This window comes from Rhinichthys klamathensis, unplaced genomic scaffold (assembly GCF_029890125.1).
Source record: "Rhinichthys klamathensis goyatoka isolate OS25496 unplaced genomic scaffold, OSU_Roscu_1.1 h1tg000141l_1, whole genome shotgun sequence".
Taxonomy (NCBI): Eukaryota; Metazoa; Chordata; class Actinopteri; order Cypriniformes; family Leuciscidae; genus Rhinichthys; species Rhinichthys klamathensis.
In genome coordinates this window covers 1314189-1333143 of record NW_026606676.1, presented here as the reverse complement: position 1 = coordinate 1333143, position 18955 = coordinate 1314189, and the positions used below count along the sequence as shown (strand labels likewise).

At 46.6% G+C, this 18955-nt stretch overlaps 1 long non-coding RNA gene across 1 annotated transcript; it reads right to left on the bottom strand.

Moving 5' to 3' along the window:
• Positions 1–16468: 16468 nt before the first annotated feature.
• LOC130090019 (uncharacterized) lies at positions 16469–18642 on the bottom strand. Its single transcript, XR_008807625.1, has 5 exons — positions 18441–18642; positions 18120–18362; positions 17807–17936; positions 17379–17485; positions 16469–17267 (listed from the first exon to the last, which is right to left on the bottom strand). It is a non-coding gene; the product is annotated as an uncharacterized LOC130090019 (long non-coding RNA).
• Positions 18643–18955: the final 313 nt, after the last annotated feature.

Sequence of the window (18955 nt, the reverse complement as noted above, 5' to 3'; positions counted from 1 at the left end):
TACCATCAGGAACTGGCCTCAGCCCACCACCACAAAGGAACTTCAACGGTTCCTGGGTTTCGCAAACTTTTACCGCCGTTTCATCCACCAATACAGTTCCATCAGCTCCTCGCTGACTTCTCTCCTCAAGGGCCGACCCAAATCTTTGTCTTGGAGCCAAGCGGCGGTTCAAGCCTTCCAACAACTCAAAGAAGCCTTCTGTTCTGCTCCCATCCTGATCCATCCCAATCCAGATCTTCCCTTCGTGGTGGAAGTGGACGCCTCATCAACCGGGGTGGGAGCCGTTCTATCCCAGTACCAAGGAGAACAGCCAGTACTCCATCCATGTGCTTTCTATTCAAAGAAACTGTCCCCGGCTGAACTAAATTATGACATCGGAAACCGTGAACTGTTGGCCATCAAACTGGCATTCGAAGAATGGAGACACTGGTTGGAGGGAGCACACCATCAAGTCGAGGTCATAACGGATCATCGCAACCTCGAGTTCCTTCGTGAAGCCAAACGTCTGAACACTCGCCAAGCGCGATGGGCGCTCTTCTTCACCCGTTTCAACTTTCGTGTGACCTATCGTCCCGGAGATAAGAATCAGAAGGCCGACGCACTTTCCCGCCTTCATGCGCCAGAATCAACGGTGTCACCTCCTGAGCCCATTCTCCCTCCTACCGTAGTCGTCAGTCCAATTGAATGGACCCTAGACAATCAGATCCAAATGGCAACCCGTGCTGAACCGGCTCCGCCAGGAGGTCCTGAAGGCCGGACATATGTTCCATCTTCACTACGCCTACCCCTCCTAGACTCGGTCCACACGTCCCCAGGCTCTGGACACCCTGGTTGCCACCGAACCCTCTCACTCCTCAGTAACCGGTTCTGGTGGCCCACCATCGCACAGGATGTCTCCCGCTATGTTCGAGGATGCTCGATTTGTGCCACCACCAATATCCCACGTCGGCTCCCGGAGGGTAAGCTCAAACCCCTACCTATACCTCGTCGACCATGGTCCCATCTGGGTATAGATTTCATGACCGACCTCCCTCCTTCCGACTCACAGACCTGCATCCTAGTTGTAGTAGACCGCTTCTCCAAAGCCTGTAAACTGATCCCTTTGAAGGGTCTCCCCACGGCTTTCGAAACCGCCAACAAACTGTTTGAAAACGTTTTCCGCCATTTTGGTCTTCCAGAAGACATAGTATCTGATAGAGGTCCCCAATTCGTCTCCCGCGTCTGGCACGCTTTCTTCAGGTTGCTCGGTGTTTCAGTCAGCCTATCCTCAGGCTACCACCCTCAATCCAACGGCCAAACGGAACGGAAAATACAGGAAATTGGGAGATATCTGCAAACTTACTGCAATCAGAATCAAAACAGCTGGAGCCGCTTCCTCCCATGGGCCGAGTATGCTCAAAACTCGCTACGCCAGTATACCACCGGTCTCACACCATTTCAATGTATACTCGGATACCAACCCCCTTTGTTCCCATGGTCGGGGGAGCCGTCGGAGGTCCCAGCAGTCAACACCTGGTTTGAGACGAGTGAAAGGGTATGGAACTCTGCGCACGTCCACTTGCAGAGAGCGGTACGACGTCATCAGAATCAAGCTAACTCTAGGAGAGGTACAACCCCTGTGTATCAACCAGGTCAAAAAGTCTGGCTATCCACCAGAGACATCCGTCTTCGCTTACCCAGCAAGAAACTGAGTCCTCGATATATAGGTCCCTTCCCCATTGAAAGACAAATCAACGAAGTCACCTACCGGCTTCGCCTTCCCCCAAGCTACCGCATTGCACCGTCATTTCATGTCTCCCTTCTAAAACCTTTCACTGACCCTCTAACTTCCTCTTCCCCAGGGTCTGATGTCCTGGACATACCTCCTCCTCCTGATGTCACGGAAGAAGATTCCATCTACCCCGTCCGAGACATCCTAAACTCCCGTCGACGAGGTCGCCTCCTGGAGTATCTCGTGGACTGGGAGGGATACGGACCTGAAGAACGCACATGGGTCGCAAGGGAGGACATTCTGGATCCATCCCTCCTCACCCAGTTCCACGAGGCTCATCCCAACCGCCCAGCCCCTAGGGGTCGAGGCCGACCCCGTCGACGAGTCATTGGGGCGTCAGGAGCCGCCCATGGAGGAGGGGGTACTGTCACAGAGTCATCTGTAACACCTGCCACACCATCAGACTCTAATAACCCAAATCCACTCATTCGCTCATTATCTCCTGAATACTAATTCACTACACCTGCACCCGCTCATCACTTCCAACACTTAAATACCCTCACGTCCCTTCATTTATTGTCTGGTCTCGTCAGAGAATGTTAGACTCCCTGTCACTCCTGAAAGATCGTGATTTCTTCCATCGTCTGAAAATCATCAATATCTACCTCAGGCTTGTGAACTTCCACCATCTGCTTATTAAATAAAGCTTCTCACCTGTCATTCTTCTGTGTCTCTCTTCTGTTCGTGACAGGGAGTGGCTTGATGTAGGCAGGTGTTCTTGATGTTCTTGACTCTTAATAAACTAGGTAAAATTAAATTCATTTCTAATTGCTAAAACATTAAAATAAAAATGTAAAACCTGTACAATCGTGAAATAATGGAAATTATCGGGAATCATGTAACAAACAGTACACATTTTATTTATTCATAACCATTATAACTTTTGTTGTTCTGGTCGCTTGGCTGTTTATTAAGTTTTTCGTCAGGTGTGTGATTTTCCTTTTTACTGATGTCATAATGTTGCTGCCTTGCTGACCGCCAGCCAATCGCTACATTCAGGGCTTGACATTAACTTTTTTGCTCACCAGCCACTGTGGCTTGCGGTTTTCAAAATTACTTGCCAGTATTTTCACTGGCCACAGGTTTGACATCAATACCAAAGGGAAAACTGCCATATAGATATTTTTAATATTATCTCCTAATATTACCTAATTTGGGACTGCAGCCTGTATATTAGGCTACTGTCACTTTAAGCTCGACTCACAGACCCATATAGCCAATGGGCTTATACTTGTCTTTATGTGCGGGCACTTTGGGTGTAAGTGAGCACAAATGCGGCAATGAGTAAAATTATGCTGTACACGCGTAATCCTACCGTGAAATTCAAGCTCTGAAACACCAACAATATTCATCTTCATTCATTGTGTGTAACTTTAGGTTACTTACGTAACCTCGGTTCTCTGATAACATGAATGAGATATCTCACTATGGGAACGCCTCTGGGCATGAAAGATCCTAAAAGCACCAATCACACCACGTCTGTCAGTTGACCAATCACGACAGTGATGCGGGAGTCCCACCTCCCTAATATATACCACTGCCGGTGGTCCCTACTTCATTCTCTGCATATCTCTTCTCCTTGCACTGCAAGGAGGGAAGTGTGGTGAGATACCTCACTCATGTTATCAGAGAACCGGGGTTACGTAAGTAACCTAAAGTTCTCTTTCAAACATTTGCTCGGTATCTCACTATGGGATATAGACAACTCCCGTATTGCAGATATGCTGTCTGAAGCAGGCATGGCAACCAACTCAGTAATGTATGTAACATAAACAAACCACAACGAGTGTTGCTTGATTTTTTTTTTTTTTTTTACACACTTAGGACGGAATGAGCCATTGATGGCTCAGTGACATCCAGTCTATAAAATCGGACAAATGTGTGAGGCGAAGCCCAACTTGCTGCTGTACATATGTCCTGAACTGAAACGCCCTTAAATGGTGCCCATGAGGTAGCCAAACCTCTAGTAGAATGAGCCCTCAGCCCTTCCGGAGGACAGAGACCCATGCCATTATAACCTAATATAATAGCTTCCACTACCCAGTGGGACAGGCGCTGACGCAAAATAGGTATACCTTTATGAGAATCAGCCCATGAAACAAATAACTGATTACTCTTCCTTAGTGCTTTCGATCTGTCCACATAGTGACACAACATACGGACAGGGCACAAGCAATGAAGACGCATATCCTCTGACCAGAAAAAAGGATGTGGATAGAAAGCCAGTAAATCCACCTGTTTACAGGCAAGAGCTGACTCGCTAACTTTAGGCACAAACGCTGGATTCGTTTTGAGAGTTACTCTCGAGTAATCCATAGCGAACTGCATACAGGAGTTATGAACCGATAAGGCGTGAAGTTCACTAACCTGCTTTGCGGTCGAAAGAGCCAATAATAAAGCAGCCTTTAGCGAAAGGAGTTTTAATCCAACAATCTCTATAGGCTCAAAAGGCGGCTGAGATAATGTGGTAAGGACCACAGACGGATCCCATGGCAGAATCAATGGCTTTGAAACCCTGTCAAACGCTGTGCACCTCTCATAAACCTGCATACAAACCGGTGTTGACCTATAGTGTTTCCGTCAATCCCCACATGAGTCATGACACGCGAAAATTGCGGCAAGATAAACCTTAACAGTTGAAAAGGCTCTGCCCTTATCCAAAAGTTCCTGCAGAAAACATAACACATCCGTGACAGAACAGAGAAAAGGAACAATGTTTCTGTGTGCTCACCATCGCTCAAACACAGTCCATTTCCGATCATATGCAGAGCGCATTGAAGCTGCTCGTGCGTTCTGAATTGTTTCAATCACCCTCTGAGGCAAACCCTTCACACTCAAGTTTAACCTCTCACGGGCCAGGCCCAGAGAGCCACTTTGTCTGGGGCTGGGTGAAAAATCTCCCCGCGTGCTTGTGAGAGAAGGTCCCTGCGCAACGGGAGAGGCCAAGGCTGGTCGCAAAGGAGTTGAATTATCTCCGTCAACCACAACTTCCCTGGCCAGTTCGGGGCAATCATTATGACTGAGTGACTGTACTCTCTTATCCTTCTTAAAGTTGGAAAAATCAGACTCAGTGGACGAAACGCTTACAGTAGTGCGTTTAGCCACGGGTGGGCCAGAGCATCCACACCCATAGGCGCACCGTCTCTCGCCAGAGAGAAGAATAGAGGACACTGGGTATTTTCGTGCGAGGCGAAGTGATCTACGGCAGCTCTGCCAAACCTCTCCCACAACTGGCTCACAACCTGAGGGTGGAGAGTCCATTCTCCATTCAGAGGATTTTCTCTGGACTGGAGACCCTCCCCCACATTCATTATTCTCGGGACATGGGTTGCCCGTAGTGAATGAAAATGCTTCACGCCCCACACGATTAGTTTCCGTGCCAGACTGTGAAGCAGATGGGAACGTGTGCCTCCCTGGCGATTTATGTATGCCATCACCGTTGTGTTCTCTGATCTGATCAAAATGTGGTGGTTCATTAGAAACCGCACAAAATGTTTCAGTGCCAGAAACACTGTTAACAGTTCCAGGAAATGTGTTCAATTCAATTCAATTCAAATCACTTTCATGTCCAAGGGGCAATTTAAATGACACAAAGAGCAGAATATATTCAACTACACATAAAATAAATAAATAGATAAATAGTAATATATAAAAAATAAGAATAAAAATTGGATAGGATGAGTGTATCAGTCTATGGCATGTTTTAGTGCAGTTCAAAGATTTGGGGGGCAGACGGGGGCTGGAGTTTAGTAGCAGGACAGCCCTGGGGACAAAGGTCACCTCCCTCTTCTGGGTCTTACAAGCTTGACAGCGGAGTCTGCGCCTTGAGAGGAGCCACTCAAACATAAAAAAACATAGCATGTAATGGATCATGAAGGATCCTACAGGCAGTCTTCAAGGTTTGCTGTTCACGTAAGATGGACAGAGCTCTCAGGGGGTGTCCAATAATTCTGGAACACACTTTAACAATTTGATTTTAGCAGTTTCTGTTTTGAAGATTAATGGAGTAAAACCAACAAGTGAAGGAAACGGTTATCACACTTTCAATAAATGAGTAGTAAAATGTTTACATCAAATGTTTGTGTGTGCGTTTTGTAGCGAGACGGGCCATTTCCCCATTCGCTATCCTGCCCTCGCACACTGCACCCCAACCTGTGAGCGACGCATCCATCGTAACCACCTTTCTCAGAGAAACTGCTCCTAGTGGAGTCTCTGACTCAGGAAAAAAATATCTCCACTGACGGAGAGCGCGCATGCAGAGTGACATCACTTTCACTTTGCGGTTGAGGTGGCGTTTTGGACACAAGCCCCGCGCCGCCATAAATATCCGACCACCCTCTCCATCAACCAAAAATTGGCCTGTACTGAGTTGAATTTACTGAAACTGAACTCACGTCACACATCTCCCGACTTTGTGAAGGAGGTCCAGTGCTGAAACTCCCTCATTCGCAACAGTCCCAGTGGAATGACAGAAACTGTCGATGCCATCAGCCCCAGTCGACATAAACACAGTCTGAATGAAACTCTGTTTCCTTTCTGAAAAAGGGAAAGACAGCCGCGAATTGACCTGATGCGCTCCTCGGACAGAAAAGCTTGATAGAGGTCCGAGTTCAGTCTGAGACCCAGGTAAATTATCTCTTGTGTGGGCACCAAGCAGCTTTTTTTTTGTCTCGTTTATCTTGAAGCCTAAGCTCTCAAAATGAGACACGAGCATTTTTGTCTCTCTCTCTGCCTGTTGCTATGACGGCGCGCACAGCAACAGATCATCCAAATATGCTGACACTCTTAGACACATTACTCTCAGCGGTGTGACCACTGCTTCCACACATTTGCTGAAAACCCTTGGAGCAAGGACAAGCCGAATGGGACTGACAAAAACTCGTAGGCTGTGTCCCCAAGGCAAACCTAAAAAAATTCTGTGAGCCGGGTAGATGCTTATGTGAAAATATGCATTCTTCAGATCGACTGACGTAAGCCAGTCCTTGGGACAAATAATTTGAGATAACGTCTTTAAGGTCAACATTTTGAATTTTCGGAGGTATTTGTTGAGGTTCCGTAAATCCAGAATGGGACAGAGATCCGATGCACTGGATGCAGAGGGAACTTGTTAATTATTTTCACAGCACACATGTCTTTTAGAAAACAGCCCTCTGCCCTCTGTTGTAACCCCGTGGGTGGAGGGAGGGTAACTTCTCTGTGAGGCACTGGGGGAACTGGTGCAAACTTCACAACTGTATCTTTCTCAAACTGTTCTGCTTCCTCAAGCAATGCAGTGTAAGGCTCATTCAGCAGCCTCCGACTAACCCGGTTAGTGACAAAGGGTTGACGACTTAAAGCATCGGCCACTATGTTCTTACTAACAGGTATGTACTTGATGCGGAAATGATAAGGTGCTAACTTGGAAACCCATCTCTGCTCACACGTGTCGAGTTTAGGCTTTGTAAGGCTGTAAGTTAAAGGATTGTTGTCCGTCCAAACAACAAATTCATGGCCTTTCAGCCAGTGGCTGAATTTTTCACAAACGGACCATTTCAAAGCCAAAAACTCCAAGCGGTGAGCAGGATACTTGGCCTGAGCACGCGTAAGGGCTTTGCTAGCAAAAGCAATCGGCCGGGCTCTAGTCTCACCATCTGCGACCTGTGAAAGCACAGCTCCCAATCCGTCCATGGACACAGAGGACAAAACAAATGGGCGGCTAAAATCAGCATGTGTCAGGGCCACAGAATTCATCAGAGCGGCTCTTAGCTGTTGGAAAGGCCTACTGTGCTCCTCCTTCCAGTCACACAGACTCAACTTTCTGAACACAGCAGCACCCTTCCCAGAAGGCTTCTTGCCTCTTTGTGCTGCTGTCAAAGCAAACAGGGGTTTCGCGATTGTGGAGCAATTTTGGATGAACCTCTGGTAATACAACACCATTCCAAGAAACGATTTAATTTTCCTTTGGGACGAATTACCCCATCCTCCTAGCCTGACTTCGTCATACTCATATTCTAGTCAGAATGTGAGTTTGATACCGCTCCATAGGGCTTTGATTATGAGGCGTGTCTTAACCGAACCAGGAAAAAAAAAAACTCTGCACTCAATTGGATAGACCTACAACCAATGAGAGCAACGCAGTAAGTCAACTACTTTGCATAGCACAGTTGTCAACTACAGAACTCAAATGCACGCACGCTGGAAGAAGTAAAATAACGAGTGTTGCTTCTTTTACTTGGTCCTTTATGAGTGCGACCAAAGGAGAAACCACAACGACCACAGGGCTTTCATTGCGTCCCATCTTCTTAGCGACCATCGGAGCCAGCTGATAAATTAAACTTTTGCCGAATCCCGTAGGAAGGACGGCAAACACATCTTTCCGATCGACAAATGCCTTGATTGCAGTTCTATGTTCGTCTTTTAAAATGAATGCGCTGTCGATTTCTTTTACAACAGACGCGATAGCGGGATCTATACATCTCAGTTCTCCCGCGGCAGTCATCTGTGAGGGAAACCAGTTCAACCCAAGCGCTCTTTGATAACGTGAGGATTACGTCCCTGCAGATCATCTGTCCATCATCGTATAAAGCCCGCCCTGGCAATTTGATTGGCCCGACGATTTCTGAACCGATCATAATTACTCCTCAATGGAGCGAGTCCAGACCGAACTTCCCGATCAAAAAATGTTGTGGGCGGGGTTCGGGCTGGCATCCAGGCTACCATCCTCCATCATCAAATCAGACTTAGTCTAGCACTGACCTTGTCTGGGTCGGTTCGTCTACTGAACACCACTCCGAGTCTCTTGATGGCCTCACTCTCATCTGTGGCATATTCAAGTAGGTCATCCAGATAGCAAAGTAATGTCAAGAAATTTTGATCGACAAATATATTATCAGTGGTGAAGCTTTTAATGAAGCTTTTAATCCTCCCCCGCCATAGGCGTCATTTACGGGGGGGACGGGGGGGACATGTCCCCACCACTATTTGCCAGGGTCGATTTTGTCCCCACCACTTTTGAAACATCTCGTGGTACGGATGTACCAATACAAGTAAAACATCTCCAGTTAAGTAGCAGAGCATTCGTTTAGTTCGTTTGTTAAATAAGAGGCGATCTAGCGCTAACGTGTTTTTTTTTTAATCAAGTGATCATGTGCTTGTTGCCTCTGCGATCAGTGGCGCGGATACAGTGTTCTGTTCTGGCTCGCGCATGCGCCGCAATGTCTTCACTCGGACGCGCGCTGATGCAAAAAATGCAAAAAAATGCGTCCCTGCTTGATATAAAACCACTGATAAACATTATCGGTTTTTATGAGGGAAAAAAAATATTCGAGTGCGGATTAGAACCCAGAACCTCCGACACGCTTGGCAAAAATTCTGCCACTGGACCATTACAGTACATAGCCTATGTACATTAGGCTGATATATGTATTCATTCACGTGAAAATTCATGAAACTAACAACATATTAGATCTCATTGTACGACCAATTAAACCCAAAGTAGCCTACTATTTAACCCCCCCACCCATCACATTTTTGGTCGGACATCATCACATCTGTGTACATTTTTATTTATTTACATCAGTATGCCTAAGCTACAGGACATCATCTTTCAAAACATGACCTGCGCGAAAGAGAAAAAAAAATAATGTGTCATTGTACCCAGCACTTTTGAAAATGCACTTCCGAATGCGTCACTGTCCCCAACACATTTCAAACCAAACTGACGCCCATGTCCTCCGCCATCGCGATATTATAAAAACCGGAGGTAAGATCCATCACGCTCAAGATTGTGTTTCCGCCCAAGGCCGTCAAACAGTCTGCTTGGTGAGGTAAGGGGTGAGCGTCTATGATGGTCCTGGCATTAAGCCAGCAATAATCGACACAAACACGGAGATCACTGCTTTTCTTCCACACCAGAACCAGCGGAGACGCCCACTCACTACAAGGCTTTCGAATAAATTCTTGCTAAATTCTTATCGGACAGGTGAATCCTGTGGACAAACTCTTTGGTGCTATCACAATCTAGCTTATGTTTAGAAAACACATCTTCATATCTCTGAATCAACTGCAGAAGCTGGTCTTTCCAGTGTGGAGTCACCTCGCAGGACTCAATATCAAGATCACTAAGGCCAACCTTCTGCAGTGCATCTTGAAAATCAGAGGGAGAACCACCCATGTCTTCACTAGAGGAGACAGACTGGTTCTGCACACTCACACTCTCTCCATGACCATGTCCGGGTTGAACATCCAGGTCTTTGACCGCCAATACAGGAGATACATCGCCAAGATAAGTAACACTAAGACGTAGCTTTACAGTAAACTATGCTTCATCCATTTACGCTTCTTTCTATATGGTGGTGTGACTCCCCTTCTGTCCGGCGTTAACGGCTGCAGTGTACTTGGTGCGTCAGCACACACGACGGCTGCAACTACAGTGTGGTCTCCCTAGTGGACCAGCACGACAACCTTCTGGATTGAGCCGAGTAGGGGACATCTCTAGGGTCTTCAAGTGGGCACCTTCCGTCCTCAGTGTTTCGTCGACTAGCCCACGACACCTCAAGAGGGCTCGACAGTGACTCTGCCATCCCAGAGTCACCCCCCTCCGTCCCCCACTCAACTCAGCCCAGCTTACTGACCTCTACATCCCTCCTGCTGCTGAGACCTAACCACAATCTCACAATTTCTCCGCAACCCAACCATACGTGCCAACCCGTTTGACTAAGGCTGTCGAGCCCCACTGGTGCGTTAATGCAGTTTCAGTGGCAAGGGTTCCGTATGGCATACCACCTACCGCAAAACACAATATCTGCCCAACCACCCGTCATTCACGCAATATACACAGGAACGTAATGACTGTAAATACTATACAACCTATACACATAAACCATCAGACTCTTCAAGTTTTCAAGAATTCTACGAAACCGTAGCGTGGTGGCCTGTACACAGCCAGCTAGAATCTTTCCGTCTCAACCACAGCCAGTTGCTGCTCCTTTCTGCTGCTTCAGATAAGTTATTTACTGTGCGACGCAACTCTTGGCCACTGAATCCGACGTCTCTGAGGAACCGGGTTGTAGAGTGTGCCACAAAACCTCGACAACCCACTTCCACTGGATAAACCTCTCCATCCTCGCTGTTCTGCTTCAGTGGCCAGATGAGCATACCGCAGTTTCTTCCTCTCATATGCCTCTTCTACCGCATCCTCCCATGGCACTGTTAACTCTATCAGTTGAACAATGCGTGCTGATCCAGACCACAAAACAATATCTGGTCGTAGGTTAGTGGTGGCAATCTCAGGTGGAAAAATAAGCTGTTGATCAAGATCAAGATCATCTTCCAGTCCCCAGCAGCTTCCAGTTGTCCTGGGCGAGAATTGGTGTTAGCACCTTTTCTTGGTGGTTGCTCGCCTGGGCGGAGGAATATTGTCTTCTGTGTGTAATGTTTTGCTAGAACAGGCAGCAACCAATTGATCATACTATGCTTGTCTTCCAATGCTAAAGCCAAACATCGCAATACTTGGTCATGGCGCCAAGTAAACCGACCTTGGCTAAGAGCCACCTTACATCCTGTCAAAATGTGCCTTAATGTGGCAGGTGATGAACACAAAGGACAAGAGGGATCCTCTCCTACCCAGAGGTTTAGGTTCTGCGGTGATGGGAGAACATCATATGTTGACCTAATAAGGAAACTGATCCTACTCCCATCTCATCCACTCTCCCTGCTTGGCCTGGGAAATGGCCTTTATACACCTCATCCTCTCCTCCTGCTTTCGCACCTCGTTGACTACCAGCTTCCTCCTTTGAGCTGGGCCTGCCTTGTGCCATTTAGGAGGAGCTAAACTGAGCCCAAAACCCCCTCTTCCATGCTGTACCTGTCCCACGATATCCCCAATTTGAAGGTCAGCCTTTGCCTCTACTACAGATTTCTTTGCTGACCACTTTCTTCCAGTTTTAACACAGGGGCTGCCTCCCTTTCACATTTGTCACGTGACTCTACAAAGGTCATTTCCAGTCTGACCTTGGCACACTTAAACTCCTCGGCTAAAGCAGAGACTGGCAGCTGCAATATTCCTTTACTATAAAGTCCCACTCTGCTGAGGCAGCGTGGAACTCCCAACCATTTCCTGATGTATGAACTTATTAACGCTTCCAGCTTATCCACTGTTGTCAAACAAACCTCGTACACGGTCAGTGGCCACAGCAACCTCGGCAGTAGACCAAACTGAAAGCACCAGAGTTTTAGTTTGCCTGGTAGAGCACAGCTGTTTATGCTCTTCAACCCTTCCACTGCTTGTCGTCTAACTTCTCCCACTCGAACTGCGTCCTTTAGATCCCCATCGTACCATCTCCCTAGACTTTTCCCTGGCTTCTCAGAAACTGTTGGTATTGCCTCATCATTAATGAAGAATGTTTTATCTACTACATTTCCTTTAACTATCGAGATGCTCCTTGATTTAGAGAGCTTAAATTGCATTCGTGCCCATTCAATATTATCTGTTAACTTCCCCAATAACCGAATAGTGCAGCTACTGTTGTAGTCATGGTTGTCATGTCATCCATGTATGCTCTGATTGGTGGTAGTCGCATCCCAGAAGCCAAGCGCTCTCCTCCTATTACCCATCTTGATGCCCTAATGATTACTTCCATTGCCATGGTAAAAGCCGGTGGAGAAATGGTGCATCCTGCCATTATTCCAACCTCTAAGCATTGCCATGCAGTGCTGAATTTTGGAGTTGAGAAACTAAATAGCAAATCTCCAAAATAGGCTTTCACTAAATTTGTTATTGACATTGGTACTCTGAAAAAATCAAATGCTGCCCAAAGAAGCTCATGTGGCACTGAACCATATGCATTAGCCAAATACAGGAATGTCACATGGAGCTCCTTCCTCTCCTTTTTAGCTGACTGAATTTGTTGCCAGATAACATTGATGTGTTCTAAGCATCCTGAGAACCCTGGATGCCCGCTTTTTTAACTGAAGTGTCAATGAAGCCATTCTTTAATAGGTAGGTGGACAATCTCTGGGCAATAATGGCGAAGAAAATCTTACCTGCAACATTTAGTAGTGAAATAGGACGAAACTGACTGATGCTTGTAGCATCTTTTTCTTTAGGTATAAAGACTCCACCTGCTCTGCGCCATGCTCTAGGTACAGCCTGTTTTTCCCATGCCACTTTTATCAATTTCCACAGAATTTGCAGAACTCCTGAAGCACTCTTGTACACTCTGTACGGAACTCCATTAGGCCCTGGAGATGATGAAGCCCTTGCCTTTCTCACAGCCTGCCTCCATTTGGTATTCTGGTGGGTTGATAGGTGGTATGTCTGATGGAATTGACATAGGCTCATGCCTTTTTGCATCTGTATGCGTTTCCTCCAAATATCTCTCTAGCTCAACCCTAGATGCTTTTAAAGTGCCATTCTTCTCCCTGGTGAATAACTTTTGAATGGGTCGAATAAACGAATTTGAATGGGTCTTTATAGAAATTAGCCCTCGCACGTTTCACGATTCTTGCTGTCCTGGCCTGTCTTGAAGAGGAGCCATTACCTGTGTACCTACCATTGTCCAGTCTGGAACCGAGCCGCTAAAGACGTAAGCTACTCATCTCCCGCTGCCTTGATCTGTTTAGAAGAGGAGCCATTACTTGTACACTCACAGTTGTTCGGCCTGGAGCCGATTCTTGCTGTCCTGGCCTGTCTTGAAGAGGAGCCGTTACCTGTGTACTCACCATTGTCCGGCCTGGAGTCGATCCGTTAAAGATGGGAGTCATTCGTCCCTTGATGTTCTGATCTGTCTTGAAGAAGACCAGTTATCTGCTTATTCGCCATTGTACAAGTTGAAGAGGAACCCCCAGCCACGTACTTACCTCAGACGTGTACGTCTCGATCGGAGAGGGGGAAGACCAGGATTCTGAGAAGAGGAAGAAGCCGATTGAGCGATTCTTTATTTTAAGAAATACTTTTAATTCAATAAAGAAGAACTTTGTAGCTGTTCTCTGATTGTCTGGTCTGGTGGTGTTCTCTGCTAGCTCCTCGAGGTGGTACGGCTTACAGGGGCAGTGCGCGAAGGGTCGGTCAACTGCCCCGGCCTGTGACAGATTTGGCGCAGTCGGCAGGATTTCCACCTTGAGTTGAGTGACCAGAGACCCCTAATGGCAGACGAAGATTTGCCGGTTGGCCGGCCTCAAGTTACGCCTATCTTTATGGGTGCTCCTTGGGCCCAGAGATATGGGGGACCAGGGTCAGAATTGAGCTTATCGGAATGGAAGGCCCAGGTCGAGTACCTGGCGGGACTTCCGGGGTTGAGCGCCCCACAGAAGTTACAGTTCATCCTGAATTCGCTGGAAGGCGAGGCCAAGAGAGAGGTGCAGGCCGCACCTGAAGTGACCCAAGCTACGGCACAAGCTATCTTTGATTTCCTGGCCGGTCAGTACGGCAACGCCACTCCAGTAGCTGTCCTACGAACTCAGTTTTTTAACTGCAAGCAGGGACCCCGGCAACCCCCACGGTCCTTCGCACTTCGACTATGGGAGCAGTTTACCAGGCTGAAGGGGAGACGTGATCATGGTCTGGGAGAAGAGGAGGCCCTGTTGCGTGACCAATTTTTCCTGGGGCTCCGGGAGGGCTCTGTTCATCCAAGCTTGCGTGTGCAGCTCTGCCGGGACCCCGAGCTGACGTTCGAGGATTTGCAGAGAGAGGCCTTGGCTTTGGAGTTAGACCACACGAGGACGGTAGATCCCTCCTTTTGCATGGCCGCTAGTGGAACGAGCGATTCTACCCCTTCTGGGCTGTCCGATTGGAAGCATACCTTACGCGCTGAACTCATGAAAGATGTCCGTGAACAAATGACCGAGATGTCGAAGACCCTTCTGGAGGAGCTCCGCCGGGGACGGCCAAATCCTTTGACTTTGCCCCGGGAACGTTCTTATTCAGACGGGAGTCGAGACCCAGGAAGACGCCCATTGCGGCCTGCCGGCCCTAAATTCCAGTGGGACGAACAGGGTCGCCCAATTTGTAATGGCTGTGGAGAGCCTGGACATTATAGTCGCCAGAGCGGCTCTCGCCGCGGTTCCCAAGAGGGTTTTTAGAGTTGCCGGCCACTGTGGGTCAAGTGGTCGGGACCCCCTGGATGGACCCTTCTTTGTCTACTGTCCCTAGAGACAGTTTGGTTGGGCATTGCCCCTTGTGGAAATTCAGGTGATTAGTGTCAAGGTCCGGTGCCTAGTAGATACCGGGTCCCAAGTTACCCTATTCTCCGAAAGCCTGTCTAAAGAATTGTTCAACGCCCAACGCTTGCAAGAGGCAGAGGCTCCTTGGCTTACTCTGCGAGGGGCAAACGGTCTGGACATCCCTTACATTGGATACCTGGTCACAGACTTTGAGATCCATGGGGTCACCGTACCGCAGAAGGGAGTCGTGATTGTCCGAGACCCTTGCTTGGGGACGCATCGAGCCCTTCTGGGCATGAATGTTATTACGGATTGTTGGGAGGAATTGTTTCAGGCTAGGCCCATTCGAGCCGCTCCGCCCGCCGAGTAACAGGAGTGGGAACGCATTGTGGCCGATTGCCGCCGGATCCACACGGTCAGTTCCCAAAGGGACCGAGAAGATACCGGCCGGGTGGCTTGTCGATATGCCCTGTGTGTTCCGGCCCGGAGCAAGGCTGTTATTTGGGCCCGGTTGCCCGCTCGGACTTATGGACCGGAGGACTGGGTCCTCGTCGAACCCCATTGGGACTGTCAGAGCGTAGAGGTGGCTCGAGGACTAGCTGTGGTCCGTAGGGGCAGAGTCTCTGTGAGAGTAAGAAATGTAAATCCCTATCCCGTCAACCTGTACCGCCATCAACGTCTGGCCCAAGTTACCTTGGTGAGCCCCCAACAAGTGAGAGAAGGCGGGGGGGTTAGATTCTGTCAAGTAAGCTCTACGGTGGTCGAGGTGGCTCTGGAGCGAGTGGACCAGCCCGTGGACTGTACTGGAGAGGGGATGCCGGCTCATCTTCGGGAGAATCACTGCGAGGAGAGGGGCTGGAAGAGAGTCAGGCACAACAGCTGCAGGATTTCCTGGCGAAATGGCAGCATGTTTTTTCCACACACGACGAGGATCATGGCTGTACCGACGTTGTGAAACATCAGATTCCTACCGGTGATGCCGCACCAAGGCGGGAGCGGTATCGTCCGGTGCAGCCAACTCTCTATTCGGAGGTTCGTACCCTATTGGGGTGGATGTTGGAGAAAGGGATTATTCGGGAGATCAGTAGCCCTTGGGCAGCCCCGATCGTCCTGGTACGAAAGAAGACCGGAGCCTGGAGGTTCTGTGTGGACTACCGTAAATTGAACCAAGTAACCAAGAAGGACGCCTTCCCACTGCTGCGGATTGAGGACTCTCTCAACTGTTTAACTTTAGGGGAGTTGAAAAAAATTCCTTTAAATAAGTGATCAAAACAGCAGGAATGATCTGAAATTGGGAATAATCACTAGCACTAGTGACTAACTTTTAGATTTGCTTGGAACAACACTCCATAGTTTTGATCTCCAGGTAGCTATGCTTGTAGATGCAGCTAAAATTTAGATGAATTACAACAATCTAACAATAATTTTTGAAGGTCTTTACATTGTAGAAAGGGGAGCGTCACCCAAGTCTACGTTTACATAACACTGTACTGAGACAACTTCATCAGAAACAGATTAATAAAGATTGTCTGTTGTTCTTAAGAATTTAAGTAAAGATAAAGGATGGAGCAAGATTTATTTTGCAAATTTTAATGTTACATTAGTCATTCATGTCACGTTAGTGCTTGGCTAACCTTTGCACTTATTGATTACAGTTAATACAGTTCCCGCATGTGTACTGCAATAAATTAGAAATATACACATCGGTTTGATGATGGATAAACACTTGTTAATGCTGATGGTGAGAAATTACAGTTAAACATCTCATAATGTGCCACAAGCCGGAGCCTTAACTCCTTTTTAACGCCTTTGTTTTATTGAATCTTCTTTCTTCGTACTGGACTGTTGCGCAATGACTGGTGATGTAGAACTGAGTAATGTACAGATAATAACAACTGAAGATGTCCACTTCCTTTGGACAGGAATTTCACTTGATATGGCAGAAAACTCTGTGAAGTTCACTTTGCAAGTCATTTCTGGAGTTCAATTTTGCACATTATATATGTGTCCCTAATTAAACACATCTGATTCAACTCATCAGCTCTTTATAAGAAACTCTAGGACATGAAATGGGTGTCTGACAAAGGAAACATTCAAAATGTGCAGTTGAGAGCGTCCTCCAGGAACAAGGTTGAGAAACACTGCTTTAGATAATAAATCAATTATTACAGAAGTTTTGTTCTGTTAAACTTGCACCAAATCGATGTGTGATGTTCTCTTCTCACAGATCCCTTTAAAAGCTGAATTACATGCAATATCAAGCCAGCCGGATAAAGTTGGCCACCTTTGGTTATGATCCACATTCACAGCACAGTTCTCTACTGTATGTCCATTAGGCTCATCAGTCGCCCAGAACCTGAAAATACAGATCCGCATTAGATGTTCAGTGATGCTCTCTGTGTGATATGATACCGAATGCGAGAATCATTTATTAGATAATAATCAGTTGAGTTCAGTGATGTCTCACCCAGAGGTCAGTGTGCTGTTATCAACCCATTTCCATCTGCCCTCCGCATCACTGTCCGTCAGACCAATCCAGACTATACCAGAACCATACGTGTTCTTCACAAAATCCTGAGCAGATGAAACAGTTGCGTATTTCTGTAACGCTTTAGATTACAGCCAGCAAAGTACAGCGAAAGTAAAACAAATACGGCATACCTTTCTGTAATTACAGTGTACGTGTAGGTATAAGGGATCAATATATATAAAGTTTAGGGAATAAAGGGGTAACAACCAGGAAAATTATCACAATATTTATACTGTACTATACTACAATTTTTTTTAAATTACACACACACACACACACACACACACACACACACACACACACACACACACACACACACACACACACACACACACACACACACACACACACTCTCTCACACTCACTTGTTTCTCTGTATTGTTTATGATGATCAGATCTGCTCCTCTCTCTCTCTACAGTATCTTCTGCTCTCAGTCCAGCTCTTCGTCTCACTCGGCATGTAGTACAAACTGGATTTGTAGTAAGTCCATCCATCTGTAAACAAGCAGTTTAGCGGTTAGCTTTTTATTCCCATTTACACTCACCTGTCAGTAACTTAACAGATAGTAAACTCACAGAATATAACACTGAAAGTTACTGAGAGCACAACCCAACTCCATCATGCTTTAACAGTGTCTGCTGTTTAGAAAATAACTACATAGATTAAAGAAACTTTACCATGACTCTGAAGATGATTTCTTAGCTGGTCTCTCTCATTGGTCAGGTATTTGTTCTTTATTATTAGCCCATCTCTCTCTTCTGTGAGATTGGTAATGTTGTTTAGCCCATCTCTCTCTTCTGTGTAGTTTGTGCTCTTTGTGTGGATGTGGACACACAGCACTATGACTGCAGTCAGCAGAAGAACACACAGCAGAACCAAACACACTGTTCTGGAGCTTCTGATCTTCACACAAACACTTCCTGAACACCACAGATATGAAGATATTAATTACTCGTATTACTCAAATGTGTGTGATAAGGTAAAATGAATCTCAGTACCTGTGTGTTGAGGAGTTTGGTGTCTTTTGGTGTCCGAGTTCTCTGTTTCTCCCCCGACATTAAAACTATTTATAGGATCAGTATTAGCATAGATATTCATCTCTTCTTCATCTTCTCTGTCCATCACATGGTTCCTGGGAATTTTCATATTGTCGTAATAAGACATTCAATCTGCTGGTGTTAAGAAATTATTATTAGTTGTTTCTTCAAGTGGAAATCACTATTATTCTGAACTTCTGCTTTTGAGCTTTTGCTTTTAGACCACTGTGGTCAAGAACATGTTATATCCTGTTAGGATGCGGAAAAAAACCGCTGACTGCTGAAAATAACTCGTGTAGTCATTTTCTGCAGAAAAGTTGCTCTTGTAAAAATGTACTCCTTCACTACAGTTATAATCTTTGTATAACAAAAACATTAGTTGAGAAATAGTTGCATTTATTATGGTGAACAATACCACCCAATTTATATATTAAAATATTTATGATTTTTCAGAACACTATAGGAACTAGGAAACA